Here is a 13,700-nt window from a genome sequence, read left to right on the forward strand (position 1 = left end):
TTCAAATTCATGGCATTTTTTTCACTAATGATTTTTTGCATGCATAGATGTGTATGTGCATGTGTTTGTGTATACATACATACATATATACACATTCCTAAATATAAACTGATCCATATAATGCTATTTGCATGTATGTTTTCAGGGCCAACTGTTTGACACTGGGCTGTTCTTCCCTGGGGCAGAACACCCACTCCTGGCTGCCTCCAGTCAGTTTTGAGTGCTTGGTTTGTTTTGTGGAACCCAGAGCCTGGAATATGCTAAGCCTCCAATCTACCACTGAATTACACTCTCAGCCCCTTCAGTCACCCTCCGCCTCTTTCTCCCTCTCTTCCTTCATTGTTTTTTTTTTTAAAGACAGTCTTATGTATCACGTGTCATGGCTTGCCTCCAATTTGCTCTTTTGCCAAGAATAATATTGAAATCTTGATCTTCTTGCCTCCACCTTCCCTTTGCTAGGATTAAAGGCATGCACTTCTGTAACACAATAAATAAAAACCCAGAGACAGAAATTGGGGTTCAACCTGAAGGTCAAAAAAGCAAAATAGTCAGTCAGCCACTGGCTCTTACCTCTACCTCAGTCTGAAATGGTGATCCTGCCTCCAAGAATCTCAGAATGAGACTGTGCCTGAGAGCTGTCTCTTCCCATTTTATATTCCTCTCTAGTGCTGAGATTAAAGATGTACACCACTACCTCCTGGATTCTATGGCAAACTGGTGTGGCTAGTTGGGTGAAAGGTGTGTGCCACCACTGCCTGGTCTATAAGTATAAGGCTGACCAGTGTGGCTGTTTTACTCTCTGAACTTCAGGCAAGCTTTATTTATTAGAATACAGATGAAATATCACTACCCACTACCAAACCTGGTTTATACGGTATTGGGGATTTAATTAATTCAAACTAAGCAAGCATTCTACCAACTGAACTACATCCCCAGCCCTTCAGTCATATTCCACGTGCATTTTAAAAAATACATTTGGTGTCGGGAATTAAATGGTGACTCAGAATCAACATGGTTTCAGAAGACATATGGGAACAGAAGAAATTTTGGTTTTTCTTCAGTTGTATAGACCCGTCATTTAACAAACGGGTCTGCATTGTTACTTTCTCACTGGTGACAAGGCACCTGCAGGAAGCGCCCTACGCAAAGCTCTCTCCAGGCTAAGAGTTCCAGGGGGCAGTCTATCATGGCAAGCAAGGCACAGTGGTGGTAAGAGCGGCATAGCTGTGGTAGCAGGATCCTGAGGCAACGGGTGACACCACACACCACAGACACTTCTAGAGTACTAGTTACAGTAACCACAATATGGAACCAGCCTAAATGGTCTTCTACAGAGAAATGGATAAAGAAAATGTGGCACGTGTGCACACTAAATAATGAAGTAACATCATTAAAAAAAACATTTGGGAACTTACTCTCTAAACCGGTGGTTCTCAACCTCCCTAAGGCTCCGGCCTTTAATACAGTTCCTCAGGTTGTGGTGACTCCCCCCACCCAGCCATAAAATTATTTTCGTTGCTACTTCATAACTATAATTTAGCTACTGTTAGGAATCAGAAGGTAAACATCTGTGTTTTCTGATGGTCTTAGGCGACTGGTGTGAAAGAGTCATTTGACCCCCAAAGGTGGGGTGATCCCCTGGTTGAGAGCCTCTTCTCCAAACCAGGTTACACCCCTATTTTCCTTTTCTTTTACTGATTAAGTCTCCTCCTCCACTTTTGTTTCCTCCTCTTCTCCTGCTGCCTTTCTTCCCTTTCCACCCCTTCCTTTCCTCCTCCGCCCAGTGTCTGACTGAACATGCTACCCAGGGATTGATTCCCAGTTCCCTCACACGCCACCCTCATGTTTAGCCCAGCGTGGCAGCACAGGGCTGTAATCTCAGCACTGCAAGAGGAAGAGGCAGGAGGATCGGGAGTCTAAAGCCACCTTTAGCTGCACTGGAAGTTGGAGGCAAGCCTGGGGAATATGAGACCCTGTCTAGTTAAAAAAGAAAGTTTAATACCAGCCTGGACTACCTAGCAAAACCCTGTCTCATAAACGAACAACTGAGGCTGGAATTAAGAACACTGGACACTCTTCCAGAGGACCCAGGTTCAATTCCTAGCACCCACATAGTGGTTCATAGCCATCTATAACTCTTGTCCCAGAAGACCCTAAACCCTCTTCTGGCTTCTGAGGGTACCAGGCATACAAGTGGCACCCAGACATACATACAGACAAAATACCCATACACATAAAAGATAATTAAAATAACAACTGAAAGGTTATTTTGGGTTGACTATTGGTTGAAAGTTCTTCTTGAGGTCTTTCTATATAGTACATAAGAGCTATTGAACCACAATACATATAAATTCCACCTACGTAATCTGGAAATGTCAAAAGTGCAAAATTTGGGGCTGAAGAGATGGCTCAGCGGTTGAGAGCACTGGCTGCTCTTCCAGGGACCCTGAGTTCAATTCCCAGCAACCACGTGGCGGCTCACAACTGCCTATAACTCCAGCTCCAGGGCTTCTGACCCTCACATCAATGCACATAAAATAATAAAATTTCAAAAAAGAAAGTGCAAAATCTAGCAGGAACAGGTTTAATTAAGTCCTTCAGCTACCACTAAAGTCAATTGTAAGCATTAGCGTCCCTCCCTGGCCACCTTCTCTGAGACAGGATCTCACTGCATAACCTTGACTGTCCTGGAACTCACAATGTAGACCAAGCTGCCCTTGAACTCAGAGATCTGCCTGTCTCTGTCTGAAGTGCTGGGATTAAAAGCATGCACCACTATACCTAGCTAGCCCCAAACGTTTTTCTTTTTACCCTCCTTCTTTACTCCCTTCCCCTATTTTCTTTCTGCTCCCCTCATCCTCCTGGTCCATTTTCTACCCTCAAATAACTAACTCCCCTCCTGCTTTCATGTCACATGTATGTTGTTATCCTCGCCCCAAGATCTCTCCTTTTTTCTTCTTCTAGTCCTTTCCTCATGAAAGAAGACATGCAGTATTTGTCTTTCTGAATCTGACATACTTTGCTTAACATGATTTTCAGTTCTATCTATTTTCTTGTAAATGTCATAGTTTCATTTTGAGACAGACTCTCAGTATATCCATGGCTGTCCCGGAACTAGCTCTGTGACCTGGCTGGCCTCGAACTCACAGAGATCCACTTGCCTCTGCCTCCCAAGTACTGGGATTAAAGGCATGCACCACCATGCCCTGCTTGTACATGGTGTCTCTATCACAGGTTGACTTAGAGTCCTTTGGTAAGAAGAGTGGTAGACTAGGATCATATTGTAGTTCTAGTTTAAGATTTTTTTGGGGGGAAACCGCTACACTAATTTCCATAGTAGCTACACCAGTTTACACACCCACTAACAGTGAATAAGTGTTCTTCTCCCTACCTCAACTTACTTAATAAGTGAATTTGCATGCTTGTGTGTGTTCCTGTATGTACTGTGTATGTGACCATGGACAGCCTCAGATTTTTTTTTTTGAGATACGTTCCCTCAGTGGCCTGGAAATGAACAAACAGGCTAGGTTAGCTGTTCAGTAAGCCCCAGGGGGCCTCCTGTCTCCTCTTCCACACGTGCCCAGATTTCTTATTTGATTTATAGGGATTGAACGGAGGTCTTCATACTTGCATATCAGGAACTTTGCCAGCTGAGCTCTCTCATCAGCCCAAATTTGCATGCTTTTATTAATCTGTCATTTGTCATAAGCAGTCTCAGCCTTGAACCTGAGAATGAATAAGTAAAATACATTCCTTTTCTCCTCGTTAGTGCCAAACCCCCCACTTCTTTTCGACAAAACAAACCCCTTTATTTCTGTTCTGACTAGAAAACAATACATACCTTCGGTAAAATCTTCAAAAGAAACCTGAGTGTAGACAATGGGGACCAGAAACCCCTCCTTTAACCTCTTTGCTTTTTAACAATAGACTCTGATGCCCCCGAGAAGCTTACAACTTGAGAGAAGACACTCGTCTTTTTTCATCAAGAGTGTAAAGGCTACCGGCTCATGAATACACATTTCCTTGTTCTGTGGCCATATTGGTGCACTCACTGTGAACCTGGCACTGGAGCATAGGAAGCTTGATACAGTGGAGCAAGGTCCTAGCAGAGTTAGCAGGGAAAATCGCTGACCCTGACTCTTACTAAAGAGATATGCCTCCTTTACTTCCGTTACCACCTCCGCATCAAAGTACACACCATGGGTACTGCCCAGTGGTATGTCTTCTTCCAGGTCTTCAAGTCTTCCATTGTTAGTCACCTGATACAGGCAGAATTGACCCTCTGCGGTAGCAGTGGAAGCGGAGGAATGCCATTGTTTGTTGTTTCTGTGGTGCTTTTTTTGATGCAGGATCTCATATAGCCCAGGCTAGTATCATCACACTTATTATGTAACCAAAGCTGGCCTTGACATCTTCATTATTCATCTACCTCCTGAGAGAGCTGAGATTAAAGACAATGAGGCTCCATGCTGGGTTTGGGAAGACCATTTTTGTAGGCATTCACCTAGTACTTACTCACTGTGTTCTAATTGTTTGGATCCCCCCTCCCCCAGCTCAATTCCCATGTTGAAATCTGTTCACCAATGCAATAGCATCAGGAGATGGAGACTTTGGGGGGGGGAGGTGATTAAATCACCCTGGGGCTGTGGTTAAACTGTCTGACTTCATCAACGGGATGTGTGCGTTAATATGAGATCCCAGAAAGCTAGATACCCCTAGGCTTTGACCTCCAGCACCACACAAACAAGTCACGGTGGCATTCACTCCTATAATTCTGGCACTTGAGAGATGGAAGCAGGACGAAGACGCTCAGGGCCATTCCCGCTTCACAGTGAGTTCAAAACCAGCCTGCAACCAGACCACTGAGCTATATCCTTAGACCTGGAGAATGAGCAATTTGTGTCTGTCTGACTTTGGGGTTGTTAATCACGAGGCATTTATTCTTTACCTCCCACCCTCAAATGAAGCTGGGATAGCTAAGAGACAACTTCCCAGAGGTCCTACTGCTTACAGAAGCATCAGTTTGCCAAGACTTTTGCGGTGAGATAAAAGAGGAGGGATAGAAGCCCAAATCTGTCACTGAAAAACATCTACTAAACTTCAAGTGAGCCAGCCAACAGTTCACATGAGGTTCAGCAAATCACCTCCAGGGACTTCCACATCCTTCCCTATTCCTGAAGGGATAGGGATGGGACCCGACTACTAGGCAGACGTGGTGTCAGAACATATTCCTATGCTTCATTAAATTTGGAGCTGATTTCTTGCAGGTTCCCCCACCCACTGGCTCCCCTCCCTAGCAAGCATTTGTCTGCAGGCAGCCTGGGATTTTAAGGTGCCAGATTCCTATGAAAATGAGCAGAGAAAGAAGGAACAGCAGGCATTTTACAGAAAACGCTGTCACCAAGGGAGCAAGGAACGAAAGTAGCTGTTGCAGCCCCCCCCCCATGATTTAATCACCAAAACAACTGGGGAATAAAAGCATAAGGCTTTCTCTTTTTGTCTACAATGTACACCAGAATCTAACATTGTTTGGAAAGAGAGAAAGGCGGCGGGGAGGCAACCTTTAGAAGAAAACTCATCAATGATTTCGACCGTGTAGCTGCATCTTTTTCTGCCTACTCAGGTTGTTCTCATGCCCCCAGCACATGTTTCAAGGTGTTGTCTGCCACTTGTTCATCCTAGATTTGTGCAATATGGGCTCGTGTGCCCTTTTTAATCCAAAGGAGAAGCCCTTGTTACCACAGGGGAAAAAAGGATAATAAGAAGAAGTAAATCAAGGCATGCTTATTTCTCTGCACACCTCTGGACCTTGCAAGCCCACGAGGAAAGGTGTACATTAGAGACATAGAGGTCATTTTGGCCTTTTTGATTGAGTATCACCAAATACAGTATTCACTCCCGTAGAAACAGACAAAGCAGTGGAGAAAGGCGTAAAACTATGAATGATTAAAAAAAAGCAACCAGTCCCTTAATCTACTTTAGAAACACGAATAAAGACACCAGAGAAAACCAGCAGGCTGCAATAATGTCCCTCTTGGGAAGAAGAAAGAAGGAAATTGCTTCTGGGTGTGAAAGTGTTGCTATTTTAGGCGACAGGCATATTCATGGGTAAATCTGTTATCCTTTCATGCTTCAACACAGATGAACCCCACAGACACACGGCAAGCAAAAGACAAAAGACCACATGTCGTGTAACACCATTTCAGTGTAAAGTCTAGAAGAGGCAAATCTATAGACACAAAGGGAATTTGTGGATGCCAGGGGCTGGGGCTGGGGGATGGGGAGAATAGGCAGTGAGTATTTAATATGTGTAGTGACGAAAAGGTTCTAATATTAGATCGTATGTGCCACAAACCTGTAAGTTATGTTAAAACTATTGAATTGTACACCCTTTAAGTGGATGGATTAAATGGCACATAAACCACATCTCAAAAAAAAAAAGTTGCTTCTGGCTGGAGAGATGACTCAGAGGTTAAGAGTCTGCTTTTGCAGGAACTAAAGCTCTCTTCTCAGCACCTGTGTCATAACTGCCTGTAACTCCAGCTCCGAGTGATCCTATGCCTCTGGCCTCTACAGGCATCTGCATACATATGCACGTACTGCTCCCCGTTCACATAACCAAAATAATTCTGTAAAAAACGTTGGTGTTTACAAAAATCTGCTGTTGGCTGTTACACCTGTAAGATGGGGCAAGATCGCTCCCTCTGCCTTTATACGATAAATATAATCCAAGAATGGACTAACACACCTTATTAGGATGGATGTTTTAGTAATCATGAATAGCATAGGATCCACGATGCACAGTGGAAGATAAGTGGAACCCCAACTTAGTTCTATGACGTTGGTGGTTGTCTAAATGTGATCGCATGTGGGGTTCCAAACCACCCTTCATCCAGTGCAGAAACAAAGCCCATCCACTGATCTTATTTCACATTATGCTGCTGCTGTCAGCAATGAATAGAAACAACAACGACTAAATGAGCCAAATAACCATTGCGCTTGGGTTCCCACTGCCCAACAGAATGTGTCTTCCCCATGTGCGTGGGCTTATGTCTCCATCTGGACTCTAAACTGATTAAATGCAGCCATTGTGTCCTGTATTTGCCCTGTTTCCCACAATAACTACATTGGCTCTGGGTAGCATACACAGAAGGTCACCAGGTCACATTGTCCATTTTGGACTGGCTTGTTTCCAAGTTGGGGGAGGGGTAGAGGGTCTGGGTTAGGTGGGTAAGAAAATGTATACTTCCCAACACTTCCCACTCAGTCCTTCGACTTGGACAGATGGTTTCTATGGTCTTTGTAGATATATCTGGAGCTCCTCAGCCATGCACAAGAATTAGTAATCATAGGACATGAAAAAAGTCCTGTCCTCTTCTGCTGTCGACAGTTTGTCTTTTGTGACTGATCATGGGAGGGTGGATCTAATTTAAAGATGCATTAAGGAGCTTAGGTGGTTAAGAGCATTTGCTGCGCAGCCATGAAGCCTGCAGCTTGGATCCTTGTATCTATGTAAAAAGCTGGGCCTGCAACACCAGTGCTGATGGAGCTAGGAAGATCAGATCACTGAAACACACACACACACACACACACACACACACACACGCTTGTGCACACACGTGTAAACATTTAGAGGACTTCTACCCATGGGGCAGTGTGGTGGTTTGAATGAGAATGGCCCCCATGGACTCATATATTTGAATTCTTGGTTCCCAATTGGTGGAACTGTTTGGGGGGGGGGGGCTTAGGAGGTGTTGCCTTGCTGGAGCTGGCATGTCACTGGAAAAGGCTTTGAGGTTTCAAAAGCTCACACCAGGCCCAGTTAGGTATCCCTCAGCTGTATGACTGTCTCAAGAGATAAGCTCTCAGTTACTGTTCCAGCACTCTGCCTGTCTGCTGCCAAGTCCTTGCCATGACGGTCATTTACTCACGCTCTATAAACGTAAGCCCTCAATAAACTGTTTCTTCTATAGGTTGCCTTGGTCATGGTACATTAACCCAGCAATAGAAAAGTAACTTGGGGCCAGGCAGTGGTGGCACACGCCTTTAATCCCAGCACTTGGGAAACAGAGGCAGGAAGATCTCTGTGAGTTCGAGGCCAGCCTGGTCTACAGGAGCTAGATCCAGGACAGGCACCAAAGCTACAGAGAAACTGTGTCTTGAAAAAAACCAAAGGGAAAAAAAAAGAAAAGTAACTTAGACAGACAGGCAGGGAGGGCAATGAGCAGTGTTGTTAGATGAGGGGACCTATTCTGCTTCTGAGTGCCAAGTTCTAATGTTTACCCTGCTGCAGATATTCAGATATGGGTCTGTATTGCACAGGTGGAGGCCAAGGGACAATACTGGCCGCCATTCCTCAGGAGCCATCTTTTCCTTTTCACACTGTGTTTTTGAAACAGGGACTCTGCAGAGTGGCCTGGAGCTCACGCAGTAGGCCAGGCTGGCAGACCAACAAGGCTCAGGCACCTGTCTCTCCAGCACTGGGATTATAAGCCTGTATCCTATGTTCAGCTTATTTTAGACTTATTTATTTTTCATTTTATGTATATTGATGTTTGGCTTGCATGCATATACACCGTGCCTGGTGCCTGAGGAGGTTAGAATAAACTGTCTGAGCCTCAGAAACTGGAGTTAGAGCACACTGGGATCCAAACCTAGGTACTCTTCAACAAGTGTTCTCAACTGCTAAGCCACCTCTTCAGCTCCCATGCCTGGTTTTTTTTTTTTTTCAACAAGGGTTCTGGGGATCGAACCCTTCGTGTGTGAGCTGGAAGCACTTTACAGACTAAGCTCTCTCTCCAAGCCCAGACAAAGGGCTCTCAAAAGAACAGAGCAGTGACCAAATGAATCTCAACAGCGACCATCTGAAAGAGAAATGAAGTGTGATCTCCGTGCATTTCTGTCTGGGAGCCAGGGGTGTCTGGATCAAAGACTTTGCTTACAGCTTTTTGTGTGTGACGAAAGGACGAGGAACAAAAGGGAAGCAACAAAATCCGCAAATAACAGAAAGCCTGGGGAAATTTGTGGGGAGAGTGGGCTCTATGTCTCAGGGATAGAGCCATTGTTCAGCATGCACAGGGCCCTGGGTTCCATCTCCAGGCCTGACCAAATAAATGAATGAATAAACAAATAAATAAATAAACAAATAAAAGGCAGAATTTTCTGACTCTTAATTGCAAAGGGCAAGGATGAAATTCTGACAACCGGTTGCATGACTCCTCCTTACAAACCTATCTTAGAAATTGGGTGTGGTGGCTCATGTCTGTAATTTTAGCACTCGGGAGATGGAGGCAGGCTGATTACTATGACGTCACACCCAGCCTGAACTGCACAGTGAGTTGAAGACTAGCCTGGGCTTCAGTATGGTATCTTGCCTCAAAATAATGACAACGCAAAGAATTTAAAAAGAAAACTAAGAAAAATCCCCATATCTTAGGATTTGCAGTATGACCTTGAGATTTTATTTTTATGAGTCTTTCTAAACACTAGAAATATGACTATATAATGAAAGTCACAAGACTGATAGATCATGAAAATGGGTATTATATATTATATATAATGGTTATATAATTATAGTCAAATTCATATAATTATATATTGTGTTATATTGTGTATTATAGTTATAATTATATTTTATAATTATAAGATATTTATATATATTATATATATTTATTTATATTTGGAGAAAACAGAAGAGAATGGCATAAGTCAGGAATTCTGACCCTTATGCGTATTCATGTTGTATGATTGACAGGTCACACCCTCTAACACTCATAAACATGCAATGTCCACAAGAGTAATTCAACCTCTTTCCTCCTTCCCTCCCTCCCCCCTTCATTCCTTCCTTCTTTTTTTTTCTCTCTCCCTGACAAGATCTTCCTATATAGCCTAGACTTCCTTCCTGTTTTGAGACAGGGTCTTAGGTTGCCCAGGTTGGCCTCAAACTTAAATAGCTGAGGTTGTCACTGAATTCATTACCTTCCTGCTTTAGTTTGCCCAGTACTAGGATTGCAGGTATGCGTAGCTACCCCAGATAAAGGATAAAATAGGGCTTTTGTTTGTTTGCTTTATAATACTTCTGGGGATTGAACCCAGGGCCTCAGGAAGACTGGGCAGGGCTGTACCACTGAGCTACATCCCAGCCCTTCAACTAAATTTTAGTGTTTGAAAGTATGAACTTTAGAAGGAATTCTGATTTGATGAGAGTAGAGAACATCATGAACGACTATGATTTCTAAGATTGAGAGGGAATTTAAAATTTATTTCATGGACATTTTAGAGATTTGGCTTTAATCTATCCTTATTTAAGTATATTATGCCCGCTAGGGCCACATTTAGAAATTGAAAAGTGGCAGAGTATATGAGTGTTTAGGTTTTATTGACTCTCTTTGGATTATTTTATTAGACTTCTATTAGACTCCAGTGGTACTTGGCCTTATGCTAATCCATATTTAAACTAGGGTGACCCTTTGTCCTGATTTGCCTAGGACAGGCCTCGTTTACACTTGTCCCAGCGGATCTATTAATAGCTTCATCCTTAACCCTCAGTAATAGTCGGGTTTAGAATAGGAAATTCTACAATTGCTCAAACTTCGCCTCCTAAACTTTCCAAGAACACATGATCTCTCATTAATTGTTGCAGTTTACACTAGCTTTATAGAAATTTTGAGGCCTTTCTTTCTGTGGGATTATAAACGCCATTTGAACTTTAGAAGACTCCTCACGGAAGCAGCACGCTAGTAGTAAGACAGCGACAAAATTGCCACAGAAAAATGACTTTTAAAATTAATAACCTGTTAACTAATTAACACGGTACTATCCAATAATTTCTATTTTTCAGGTTGTATTTCAATTTTTCAACTATTTTCTTAATTAAATAACATTATTAAATATTAAATAAATGTCAATGGCAGTGACACATACCTTCATAGCCAAAGAGAAGTAATAAGAAGAAACCTTTGATCTTGTGTGGCATTTTCCCCTTGTCCTTGGCCACAGCTCTGCCTAACTGAAGTGGGGAGCTGGCCTAGGCGCAGGCGATTAACTTGAGCCACTGGCCCCACTAAGCATCTTATTCCAGTTAGGTCTTAGGTCTTCCACTCAGCCCACCTCTAATTAACCCCCACAGTTCCCTGCCTCAACAGGAAGCCTTAGAAGATACTGTTGAACCACAGGTTGGTTTAGCAAAAAAAAGGACTGGTGTTCGTAAAGCAAGCAAGGGAAGGAAATAGAATTAGAATCGAACCTCGGTCCCTAGTTCTTTCTCCAGCATCATTTTCTAGGGAGTGACCTTGAAGAGTTTCACAGGCTCTGTTTGTGTCCTAATGTTCTCTCCCAGAAGAAACTGGTGCTAGGCTGACATCTGCTCACTCAGGAAAACACTATATTTGGTGGTGGTGGCTCATGTATACATAAGGATGTGCAGTGTTGAGTTACTTATGACAATGACAGCATGGGGACAATCAGAATGTCCAAGGTTCGGAAGCTGGCTAAGTGTAAAGATGCCCAAGATGAGCTGGGAGGAAATTCTATAGCATCCACTTGTAACTGAGAGATTTGATGGCAAATTTGCTGCCTGTAAAATGATGGCAATAATAGCTACTTCCCAGAATTCTACTGAGGTTGAGATGGGATGATGTCACAAAGCACATAGTAAGGCTGAAGGGTGGAGCTTAGCTTAGGATAGCGAGCCTTGCTTTGAATATGGGGGCAGGAGGCTCGCATTTGATTCTGAGCATAACTAAACAAAACAAGTATCTAGGTCAATGTCTGGTGTACTTCGCCACCATTATTACATGGCCATTAAAAATCAAATTGATGGGAGGAACAAGGTGAATGGGATGTAGAGTTTCAGTTTTGCAAGAGAAAATTCTGGAAATGTGTTCACAGCAATGTGAATACTTAACAGTTCCTCACTGCATTTTACTGGATGAGGTTTAAAAAAGAGTAAATTTACTGTTAACAGGATAATCATCACATACTTTTGAGTTAGAAAAATATGCAAATTTATATACTGTATAATCGAAACTAGGGGTGGGAGAAGGCAAGAAAAAAACAACCCTAAAGTGTCCTTTCCTCATTTAGTTCTCTCCTACCGTCACCTCACACTTGACCCCCAGGACCCCAGAAACCTTTCTCTCATACTTTTGTCAAAGATAAAAACATCCCTTCACCCCTCGAAAGTTCTTCTCCCTGCAACAGAACCCTAATAATAGGAGCAAAAACGAACTGAAGAAACATTTAGTCATCCATCAACATGGGTGGGGAGAGAGACTGGTCAGGATGCATTCATTATATGCATGTATGAAACTGTCAAAGACCACATTTAATTAATAAATTTGAAATCATCACGCTTATTCTAAACTGTATGTCAATTCTTATTTAAAGAGAGGAAAATTCGTTCCACTAACCCTTCAGCTACATGGGAAGGGAGGATGCTTTTGTTCTTGCTCCGTATTTTAGAGTTGAATAAGCTACCAAAAAGTTGAGTCAGATCTTAAATCCTTAATCATAGTCAACCTTTAAAAACTTAGCTGCAGTCCAAGAGTTCTATGTTGATGTATTTTCGTGGGAAGTTTTGGGGGTCAACTTGTTCTGGCTCGGGGGAAGGGCTGCTGCATCTCGGAGCACCTAGGAGGTGGAGTAAAACAACAGCGAAGGCTCCAACCCGCCCTGCTTCCACTCTGGGTTATTTCTCCGACCTGGCAATAGTGGCTGCGACCTTGGTTGAGAGGAAGGAGGTGTCTGTCGTTTCGCTTCTGAGATAGAAAGGTGTCAGGAAAAATATAGGTAGAAGAAAGAAAAATATTGTTCCAGGCTTTTGGTTTTATGCTGACTATTTAGAGAGAAAAAAAAGTGGAGCTGTGGTTCCACTGGGGCTCGAACCCAGGACCTTCTGCGTGTAAAGCAGACGTGATAACCGCTACACTATGGAACCCTTGCGCCTCCTTCACCGATAACAAGCCTTTTCAGAGGGTGCAGCCAGCAGCCAGCCGCAGAGGCGCTACAGGAAACCTTTCCCTCCGTGGCTCCGCCCCTTCTCAGAGGCGCGGAGTTCAAAGCCGGATTTTGACCCTTTGGCTCAGGAGAAGAATCTAGCAGATAGCCCACCTCGTGACCCCAGAGTCGCGGCCACCTGAAACCCGGGGCCCCCTAACTTCCTGACCCCAAACTTTTCCTCAACAGTGGCGAGGTCGTCTGAAGGATGAGGTTTGTCCTGTTTAGGCACCGCTGCCTCTGGTACCTTTCTTCCCTCGGCTGTGTCTTCCCTTCCCACTTAAAGCGGCTGGCCTGATCGGCGCTGTCGGAAGGAAGTCCTGAAAAAAGTCGCCGCGCGCGGCAGCATCTAGGCTCTTAGCAAGGAGATTTAGAACGGGACTGCCCAAGCTGAAGAATCGGGCACTGCAGAGTGTGGTTGGGGTCATGTTTATGATGACATCTGATTTGCCAGGATTGAAAAGGGACCAAGGCTGCAGCCCTCTTACCTCTCTCAGCATGTTCCCCTTTCTGAAGTCACCAAGGGGATAGGATTCTCGGGGCTTTTCCTTCAGTCCCATTTGTCTAGGGCTAGAAGTAGTGGTTGTGGTATGCAGGCCAACTCTTGGTTGTTGTCACAAACTAGCACCAGCCACATAACTCGAGAGGTTTGGTGCAAAATGAAAACGATCGTCTCGTGTTTGTGAGGTTATGAATGAATGATT

At 43.7% G+C, this 13,700-nt stretch overlaps 1 non-coding gene across 1 annotated transcript; it reads right to left on the reverse strand.

Annotated features, from left to right (window-relative positions):
* Window positions 1-12,864: 12,864 nt before the first annotated feature.
* Trnav-uac (transfer RNA valine (anticodon UAC)) lies at window positions 12,865-12,937 on the reverse strand. The gene has a single exon. It is a non-coding gene; the product is annotated as a tRNA-Val (tRNA).
* Window positions 12,938-13,700: the final 763 nt, after the last annotated feature.

Source organism: Myodes glareolus, chromosome X (genome assembly GCF_982192425.1).
Source record: "Myodes glareolus chromosome X, mMyoGla1.1, whole genome shotgun sequence".
Taxonomy (NCBI): domain Eukaryota; kingdom Metazoa; phylum Chordata; class Mammalia; order Rodentia; family Cricetidae; genus Myodes; species Myodes glareolus.